General features: G+C 50.5%; 1 protein-coding gene across 1 annotated transcript in view; it reads left to right on the top strand.

Annotated features, from left to right (window-relative positions):
* The first annotated feature begins 267 nt into the window (after window positions 1–267).
* KANSL1 (KAT8 regulatory NSL complex subunit 1) overlaps window positions 268–10,255 on the top strand; it is a 110,455-nt gene continuing 100,467 nt past the window's right edge. Inside the window, exon 1 of the mRNA XM_014956471.1 lies at window positions 268–414. The gene's annotated coding sequence lies outside the window, so the exon portion shown is untranslated. The remainder of the gene's footprint in view (window positions 415–10,255) is intronic.

Raw genomic sequence — 10,255 nt, 5'->3', positions numbered from 1 at the left:
CGGGAGGAGGCGGAGAGAGGAGCCGGCTCCGCCAGCCCGCCCGCACCGGCTCCGCGGGGGTCTCCTCGCCCCTCCGCGGCAACCCGCTCTCCTCCGGCCCCATGGAGCGGCGAGAGTAAAGAGCGAGAAGGACGAAACAGGGGGGGGGGGGGGCGGGGGGGGGGGGGGTACGGAGGAACCGGGGTTGTGCGGGCTGTGTCCCCCCCCCATCCCGCTCAGCTGACAGCCCTTTCTTTCCTCAGGTCCCGGATATTTTAATTTTTCCAACCCTCCCCTCCTCCCTCCTCACCTCCTCAAATAAATAAATAAGAAACTTGCCGAGCTCCCAGGCTGGAAGGATCCCGAGGCCCTTCCCGGTGGCCACCGCCCGGACCACAGGTGGTGAGGATGGGCCTGGCCAAGATGCCCAGCAAGGTATGGCCTGTCCCTCTGTCCCCCCTGTCCCTCTGTCCGTCCCCCCCCAGCCAGGCCAAGCTTTGGGTCCTGCGGCCACCAGGTCATCCAGGCCCAGCTGCCTTTCCTGGTGCTGGTGTCGTTCCAGGCTGGGGGGGGACACACGGCCCCTCAGCCCCCCACGTAGTTTCTTGGCCAATCCATAACTTTAAAATGGAGGTTGGGGAGTACGGCTCAAAATGCGGATTCATCCCGTGTGTGTGCAGGGTGGGTTTTTTTTCTCTCCCAAACCGTCCCGGTGGCCGTACGTAGCGATGTGTGGCCTCCTCTCGGGAGCGTGTCTGTGTATTTCCTGGTGTTGCCTGTCCTCTTGTGCCACAGCATCGAGACATCAAGGTGTGACTTGCCCAGAAAAAGAAAGATCTCATTTTTCCCCCCTCATTGCGTGCATCCTTAAACCCCAGGTTTACATCAGTCGGGTCCTTTTTACTTACCGATGTGATCTGGTTTATACGTGTAATATCAAGAATTTTGTGTGTACCTCTCAGAGTGGTCTCAGCTTCGTCCCAGGAAAACTGAAGGTCTAAACGTGGGTTTTCACCCTCGTGTTTCCCTGATTCTGGCTTCCCGATGCGTGAACTGGCCGTAGTGGCTCTGGGTCCGGAGCAGAGGTGTCGAGGGTTTGCTGATGGTTTGGTTTGAAAAGTCGCCTCTCACCTCCACAATGTTATTACAGGTTCAGAATCATGTCCTCAACACTTAGGTACAGCCGTCGGGTTGTGTGAAGCTGAGTAAAACCTAAAGGGAAGGATATCTCCCTCTTTTTTTCATAAATCTACAAGCCAAAGCAGCCTGACTTTAGGCCAATTATGGAGGCTGAATTTAGACAAATTCCCTTGTAATGGGAAAACCAAAAATCTTTCCTCAATCCTTTCACACTGACCTTAGACAAATCTGCTCTGGTATCTGATCTCCGGTTGGCTAACCCAACAGTAAAGACTCTTATCCTGTGTATACATAACAACAGTAAGTTGTTGTGTGGGCTTTAAAAAAAGGAATTAAAGCTCCCTGTTACAGGTTTTGGAGGTTATCACTAAGTTTCTGGGAAGTCTCTGTTCCTGTAGGAAGTCGGCAGGTGGCTTCTTTGGAAACTGGTCCTTATTTCCAAAGCCTGAACAGGGGTTCAGCATGTGGCTGTGTGGAGCTTGACACCCGTGTGGCCACTTGGATCACCCTCAGGAGTTGCCAGTTTGGTGATTTTACAGGCTGAAAGAGTTGGGGAGTTCAGCCTGGAGAAGAGAAGGCTCTGGGGAGACCTTAGAGCCCCTTCCAGTCCCTCAAGGGGCTCCAGGAGAGATGGGGAGGGACTCTGGATCAGGGAGGGGAGCCCTAGGAGGAGGGGGAAGGGTTTGACCCTGAAAGAGGGGAGATTGAGCTGAGATGTGGGGAAGAACTTGTTTGGTGTGAGGGTGGTGAGAGCCTGGCCCAGGTTGCCCAGAGAAGCTGTGGCTGCCCCATCCCTGGAGGGGTTCAAGGCCAGGTTGGAGGGGGCTTGGAGCAATGTGGTGTGGTGGGAGGTGTCCCTGCCCAGGGCAGGGGGGTTGGAACTCCATGATCCTTCCAACCCAAACCATTCTACGCTGGTTCTATGATAATGCCAGGTTCTTTCTGCATCCCAGGGGCTGGCAGGAGCCGAGGAGTCCCTTCCAACCCAAACCATTCTATGCTGGTTCTATGATAATGCCAGGTCCTTTCTGCGTCCCAGGGGCCATCAGGAGCCGAGGGGAAGGAGCTGTGGCAGTGGGTGACACGTAACCAGCCAGTGTCTGCTGGAGGGGGTCCCCAGGGGGCATGCAGACTGGCTTCGTGTTGGGACATCAAGTCTGCTCAGTGTTTTTGCTCAGAGGAGTTGGCTTCCTGTGCCCAGGATCTAGTTGGACCTTGGTTTTTTTGAGTGTACAAGTGTATCAGCTGTTCCTGTGCCAATTGCTTTAAGGCTCTGATTAGGACGTTGGAGTGCTGTTGTACCCTGGATCCCTGACTTGTGCTCAAACTCCAGTGCCTGATGTTATTGTGACAGCTTGTGATGTTTTTTTCATGGTAGAAGAGAGCAACTTACGAGTTTGTAAGTTTTATAAAGCTCTTCTCCTGCAGCCCCTCAGAGGGGATGGAGGGTTTCTCGGAGCAGGGATGTCTGCCTGGTCCTTCACACCGAATGGCACAGGAAGAAATCTGCAGGCTCCGCTGCTCCGAAGCTCTCCCTGCTGAGGTGATGGTCGCAGAAACAGGGGACTCACTGCTTTATTCTTCTCGCTGCCATTTCCCTGTCCCGGCACCGGTTCTCCTGTGCTCGACTTGTCATAGGAAATGTTGTTAATAAGGAGAACATGGAGGGGCTTGTCTTTAATCACCCGTGATCTCTGATGTTTTCCTGCGGTGCCGGGGGTTTGAAGGCAGGTGGGTTTGGCTGGGACTGAGGAATTAGTGAAGCCCTGAGACTCAGGGTGCAGAGACTTGCAGATTGTGTTATCTCTGGAGCAGACTCTCTCGGAGCACAGCTCTGATCTCAAGGTGTTAGCTGACTCTTGAGCATGACCAGAAGAGTAAATAATCTGATACCCTGGTTATCGACTATGCTTCAGACTGGTTTAGCTGCTGCTCCAGTGTGGGATTAAACTGAATTATAAGGAGCTACCAATACAGCGGTATTTTTTTTTTCCCTTGAGTCTGGAAATCCAAACAGCAATAGAATTGTTCCAAGTGCCCTACAGCAGAAATAGAAAGTAATTCTCCTGTTAGTGGACCTGTGAAAAGCCACGCGAAAAAGAAGAGTATAACATGAATTAACAAACAGAGACTCTTAAAATGAGTGTTAATCTTGCTTGTGGCAGAGGGAGAGCTTTGGTGTCCCGGTGTCAGCAGTGACTGGGGGCCTCGGGAGGTCTCAGGTTTGCTGTTGACTCACGAGAGGGAGCGGGAGATGCAGGATTTGGTGCAAATTGGATCTATGAAGACATTCTGTGAGCATTAGCCATGGCTGGTGGATAAAGGGAAGTACATTGAGAGTTTCTGATGGGAAGGCAGAGGAAGGTTGAGTTGCGCAGTGGGTATAAATCTGGGCTTCCCCTCAGCCCTGTATCACTGATAGTCTACCTGTGCTTCAACCGCTGGCTGGGTTCCTAACTAGAACTCTTTAATCTGTGTGTTGTACAGTGAAACTGAATGTCACTCCTAGCCGTGGGAATACAAGTGTGAAATTTCCATGCTCTAACTATACAAAACCCATAAAGTATATTTCAGTGTTGAGAGTTGAAAGGGTTGTCCCCTAAAACTCAACTGGCCTGTGTTTCACAGATTTATAATACATGGGCTTTTACGTAGTTAGTGCAGGATCATATTTCATTCTCCTTTCCTTTAATTTTTTTTTTCCTCTCCTTCTCCCATGAAATAACTACCTATAACCTGAGATGGAAGGAATGCAATTTTTAATTTTAAAAGCATCCCCTCACCTCACTTCCTCTGCCAGTCACTTGTATTTTATTTTACTGCTCGCATCGTTAAATATCTGGCATTGCATAGTGTACTGAGCACAAAACATACCAATTTCCATAAGGAAGTATCGCCTTAATTCCTGCCATTGTGGTGTTTCTTAAGCAAGTACCCAAGAAAATTGATGGGATCTGAGGGTTACTCTGGCATCTCTTGTCTCATAGACATGTTTTGGGTGGATCTGAGCCAACGCGATGATACTGTTGGCAATTTGTGGGGACCTACATGATATGGGGTTACAACTAAGTGTAGATTCGGACGCTTTACCCTCTGGAAATTGATAAAGCCTGGCTATCAGTTCCCAGCTGGACTAACGGCTTCAAAATTCCAGGTGCCTGCCGTTCTTCCTTGGAATTCTTCACTGTATTCCCCAAACTGATACAAATAGAAGTTCCCATGAGGACTTTGGGAGGTCGGGCTCTTCCGTACAATGTGCATTGGTCTGATGCAACAGTGTGGAGTATTCGAGTATTTTTTTGGCACAATGAGACCAACATCTTTGGCAGGCGCTCAAAAATACAGTGGGGAAGTTTGTTTGTTACCTTCATTAGTTTTACATTCCCCGCCTCTCGTCCCTACGGAAACCATGGAAATACATTTCACCGTGGAATCCGTATAAATACATCTTGCAGTGGAAACCATAACTGATTCAAAATAGCTTATTACTATGTCTTAATAACAAATGTCTTAACTTCACAACAAATTAAGAGAATTCCCCCCTCCTCCCCAGCTTGGGTAACAGTAGAGCTGTGACCTTGAGAGGTCCCGATGGTCTAGAGAGTAGAGTCTCCAACATGAGAACAAGCAACTCATGTTGTCCTTGAAATGATGAATGTCTGTATCAAATGGCTTGATCTAAATCATCAAGGGGCTTTCCAAACAAGCCGTGTTACTTCTTATGTCTATCATTTGGCTTTTTTAGTGAGTAATATGTCACCGTCCTGTTCGTATCAAGCAAATTAAAACTTAATCCATTGATTTGGAAGCGTCCCAAGGAAGATCCAGGTTTGTAGCTTGACCTCAGGATGTGTTTGTAGAACAGAGACCTTCTTGGTCAGGGTGGTACCAGGGTTGCTGAGCTCTACCAACCTCAGCACTATTTACCTTCATGTGGTTCTGCTTTCTGTTTTTTAAGGACTTTGCTCTTTTTCTTTCCTTCTTAGTGAGCATTTTCAGAATAGTTGGGAGGGACCTGCTGTGTCTGTCACAGCTAAGGAGTGGCTTTCTTAATGTCACTGGACACTTTAATACTAAAGAATGTCAGAAGAACAATGATTGCCACAAAGGCTTCTTGTTTTTGCTACAGTTTACCTATATTTAGCTTTAAAACAGATGAGTCTTGCATCTTCTGAAGCCTCTGTGGCCACGGACATTTGAATTTGCTGCTTTTTTGTTAGGATATCTAATGAGCTTGCAAACGAAGATGCAAAAGTTGAGGTTCTGTCTGTAGGGAGTCTCATCAGTGTGTCCTTTGGTGGCTGTTGCCTACTCTACCTCCAGGAAGTTTCTCAAAGCAATGTAGCATCTTCGTGGGGCTCAGAAGTCTCCCCTTGCGTGTCCTAGCATATTTGTTAATATACGTATACAACTTATTGTATAGAGACTGTGAAATTTCTGAGGTGGGTACAATCAAAGCAAGTCATGAGGATTAATAGGGAGAGGGATTGAACGCCTGTGGGAAGGATGTGGTGACAACCAGTATGAGCAGTTGGGTCCGTAACACTCGACATGTAATGAACCCTGGGGTTTGGATATTCTTGATGCTTTGTGGAAGGGGGTGATATCAGAGAAAGATTTGAAGGATGGTGTTGTAAAAATGTGGATTCACTGGGGGAGAGCTCCTTTTGTCCACGCAAGGTATCTCGAGTAGTGCCAAAGCTGTGGGGGTGACTTGTGGGGCAGGGTGGCTGGTCCAGGAGTAGGTAGGTGACCTGGAGGAGACCTTGCGGTGCTATTTTGAATGGAAAATGGAGATTCAAAGGGCTATAAAAAGGTATGATGTGTCAGAGGCCAAAGTTGCATTATCTTAGACTGCACAGCAATTTTTTTGCTACATCATCTGGGGATCAGGTTGAATGATGAAAGCTGGGGATGTGTCTGCGCTGCAGGAGGATCCAGGTCTGTACCAGCCCGTCAGGCTGGAGATCTCAGCTCTTGGTGGGGTTTGCCTCAATTGGCAGAAAATTCTGCAGTGCAGAACATATAAAAGATCAGAAACTTCATTGCACAGGAATTTCTTTGCGCTTCCTCCACAACAGACTGCCCCCCCCCCCTTCTGTTCCAGCATAAAAATGCATTTGTTGCAACTCCTGCTTTTTAGCTGGACTGAATTCAAGGCAGATCTTAAAATAAAATAAAATCAGAGGTATGTATGCAGTTGGAGGGTCCTGCCTTCCTAAAGAGCTGTACGAGTGTGGTGGGGAGAAGCAGATGAGGAGTGTCCAGTTGTGGGCTCCCCGGTTCAAGGACAGGGAACTGCTGGAGAGGGTACAGTAGAGGCTGCAAAGATGATGAGGGGCCTGGAGCATCTCTCTTATGAGGAGAGGCTGAGGGACTTGAGGCTTTTTAGTCTGGAGAAGAGATGGCTGAGGGGGAATCTGATCAACGCCTATAAATACATAAAGGGTGGGTGTCAGGAGAATGGGGCCGGTCTTTTTTCAGTGGTGCCCAGTGACAGGACAAGAGGAAATGGGCATAAACTTGAATGTAAGAAGTTCCATCTCAACATGAGGAACTTTACTTTGAGGGTGGCAGAGCCCTGGAAGAGGCTGCCCAGGGAGGTGGTGGAGTCTCCTTCTCTGGAGACATTCAGACCCTACCTGGGCATGTTCCTGTGGGACCTGCTCTGGCAAGGGGGTTGGACTGGATGATCTTCAGAGGTCCCTTCCAACCCCATGTGATTCTGTGAAAAGTGTGAAGTCTGAGTTCATCGTGTGGCATCTTTCAGAAATAGCCTTTCTGTTGTCCTCAAGAATAGGATTTATCCTCCCTGTGACCTGGTTCCGTGCTGGAGACAGGGTGGCCGGTAACACACTGTCCTGCTGTCCTCCTTGGCACCGCTTCAGCGTTGACTGAAAGCCCAGCTCAAGGTCTCTAGAGTCTCATTTTTCAAGGCTTGGTGTGGAATTGCTGAGCCTGGGGTCACTGGGTGCGTTGTGATGGGGAGATGCCACCAGGGATGGGAGGGCTGTGACTGCAGGGGACAGCAGGGGAGCTCTGTGCAGGGGCACAACCACCTGCATCGGTCCCTCTGCTGTCCCCAGTGGGACATTTTTTTCTTGAAAAACACTTAATTATGAGCTAAGTTTTCACAGAATAACAGAATCACATGGTGTTGGAAGGGAGCTCTGGAGATCATCTAGTCCAGCCCCCTGCCAAAGCAGGTCCACCCAGAGCAGGTCCCACAGGAACGTGTCCAGGTGGGTTTGAATGTCTCCAGAGAAGGAGACTCCACCACCTCCCTGGGCAGCCTCTTCCAGGGCTCTGCCACCCTCAAAGTGAAGAAGTTCCTCCTCATGTTTAGGTAGAACTTCTAGTGTTCAAGTTTGTGCCCATTTCCACTGTGTTGGTCAGCAGGGCCACAGTGGGTACGTGGCCTCTGGGGCAGTTTTGGCCATGAGCGTTGGTGGCCACACAGGCCTTTAAAAAGAAAAGATAAGATTAAATGTGTTGTCCGTGGATTTCTTGGCCCAAAAAACCAGCAGTAAGGACAGTTCTGTGGCCTATCTGTTAAGCAATATATTGGATTTTAAAGAGCAATAGTAGTACCTTGACTCTGTATCTCCAAATCCTTTTTAAAGGTGGGGAGCGTGGCTTCCCCTGCCATGTGGTGATGGGATTTGAAGCAAGAGGGGGAAACAGATCTTTGTCTGGGTGTTTTCCACACAACCCAGATGAGGATTGCCCCAGCTGGCTGTGGAAACAGCCTTCACAGTTCTTATCTAATTCTGCAGTTGAGATGGTACAACTTTTTTTTTTTTTTTATTAACTCTAAATCCAGCTCAGGGCCTAGGGGTGCTGGTGGACAGCCAGCTTAACATGAGCCAGCAGTGTGCTCAGGTGGCCAAGAAGGCCACCAGCATCCTGGCCTGTGTCAGGAGCAGTGTGGCCAGCAGGAGCAGGGCAGTGATGGTGCCTCTGGACTGGGTGATGCCTCACCTCGAGGGCTGTGCTCGGTTCTGGGCCCCTCACTACAAAAAAGACATTGAGGTGCTGGAGCGTGTCCAGAGGAGATCCACCAATCTGGTGAGGGGTCTGGAGAACAAATCATAGGAGGAGAGGCTGAGGGAACGGGGCATGTTTAGTTTGGAGAAGAGGAGGCTGAGGGGAGACCTCATTGTCCTTTACAACTACCTGAAAGGAGGTTGTGGAGAGGTGGGTGTTGGCCTCTTCTCCCAAGGGAGTAATGGCAGGACCAGAGGAAATGGTCTGAAGTTGGGGCAGGGGAGGTTTAGATTAGATATTAGGGAGAATTACTTTCATGGAATCACAGAATTGTCAGAGTTGGAAGGGACCTTCTAGAGACCATCCAGCCCAACTCCCCTGCCAAAGCAGGGTTGCCGAGAGCACATCACTCAGGAGCATCCAGGCAGGGCTTGAAGATCTCCAGAGAAGGGAACTCCACACCCTCCCTGGGCAGCCTCTTCCAGGGCTCCATCACCCTCATTGGAAAGAAGTTCTTCCTCAGATTTGAGTGGAACTTCCCATGTTCCAGCTTGTGCCCATTGCCCCTCATCATGCTCCTGGGAACCACTGAAAAAAGTCCAGCTCCATCCTCCTTCAGCCCACCTTATAGGTACTTACAAGCATTAATAAGGTCTCCCCTCAGCCTTCTCTTCTCCAGGCTCAAAAGTCCCAGCTCCCTCAGCCTTTCCTCATCAAGGAGATGCTTCAATCCCTCCATCATCTTTGTTGCCCTAAAGAGGGCCCTTTGTTTGTTATTGGGAGGGTGGTCAGGCCCTGGAACGGCCTGTTCAGGGAGGTGGTGGAGTCGCCATCCCTGGAGGGGTTTAAGAAATGTGTAGACATGGCACTTCAGAGAATGCTCTAGTGCCCGGGATTGCTGGTTTGTGTCTGTTTGTGGGGTTTTGGTTTTGTTTGTTTGGTTTTTTGGTGGTTGGACTCGATGATCTCAAAGGTCCCTTCCAACCGTGAAGATTCCGTGATTCTGTGAAATGCTCCTCTCTGCCGGCGTGTGCCAGCGTGCGCTGCTGTAGCTTTTTCTCTTTGCAGACAAATGATGGTATAAAGCACTTTTTTTTTTTTTTTTTTTTTTAATGGGTATAACTGCATTCCCACTCTAGAGGCAGCATCGCTGTAGGGAGGGGAGAGCAGCACAATCCTCACCTGGACCTGTCTGAGGGGGGAGAGTGCCTTCACCCGGCAGCAAAATGGGGCAGTTTTGGGGCATTTGGTGTGTTGGGCAAAGCGGTGTTGGGGGGCACATCGGCGTCACCCCCCCCATGAATGGCCAAAAAAACCTGAAGGTCAAAGAGGTGACGTGGTGGTTCCTGCAGTCCCAAAACTGATTCTTTCCCACCTGGGGTTTGTTGAGGAGGGGGTGGAAGTGCCTGGTGGGGGGAGATACCCCCCTCTGCTCGGTGCTGATTGTGCCCCCAGGGTTTCAACCCCTACGGTGTTTGGGGAAAAGCCCCTTGGTGGCCCCTGGACTACAGGGAACACGTGGATCTCTGTCCCTGGGTGCGGGAAACTGGAGCCTGTGGGTCATCACCCCACGGCCAAAATAGGTTTTTACAGCAATCCCCCCCAAAACTCGGCTGGCTTTGGGGTGCTCGGGATTTTAGGGACTTTAATGGAGGCTTGTAGGCAGGATTTTGGGGGAACAAAGCTGAGAAGTCTGGCAGGGGGGGAATGTGGAATAGACCAATAAAAAAAAAGCTTCTGGGGCTGCAGGTGGAGGGGGAAGAGCGTTGTTTTGGGGTGAAAAAGTCACCTAAAAGTGATTTTAGGTGAAAGTTTTTTTCCGCAGGGGCCCTGGATGGAGAAAGGGGAAATGTTGGGGGTTTTTTTTGGCCGGGGGAGGGGGGAAATGCTTAAAACGGTGAAAGTTCCCGCGGGGAGGAGGGATCCGGACCCCGCGGCGGCACGTGGCGGGGCGGGCAGACGCGGGACTACATCTCCCAGCATGCCCCGCGCTCCCCCACTTCCGAGCGGGGCCGAACGCGCCTGCGCGCTGCGAGACGCCCCCTGGCGGGCAGCGGCGGCGGGACTAGCAGCCGCCCCGCAGCGGCCGGACAATAGGCGGCGGCGACGGCGGCTCCGGCTCCGCCCCGTGTGTCCCCCCGCGTCCCCC

This window comes from Calidris pugnax, unplaced genomic scaffold (assembly GCF_001431845.1).
Source record: "Calidris pugnax isolate Ruff unplaced genomic scaffold, ASM143184v1 scaffold167, whole genome shotgun sequence".
NCBI classification, from domain to species: Eukaryota; Metazoa; Chordata; class Aves; order Charadriiformes; family Scolopacidae; genus Calidris; species Calidris pugnax.
The sequence above is the reverse complement of the archived record's forward strand: the minus strand, read 5'-3'. Positions and strand labels throughout refer to the sequence as shown.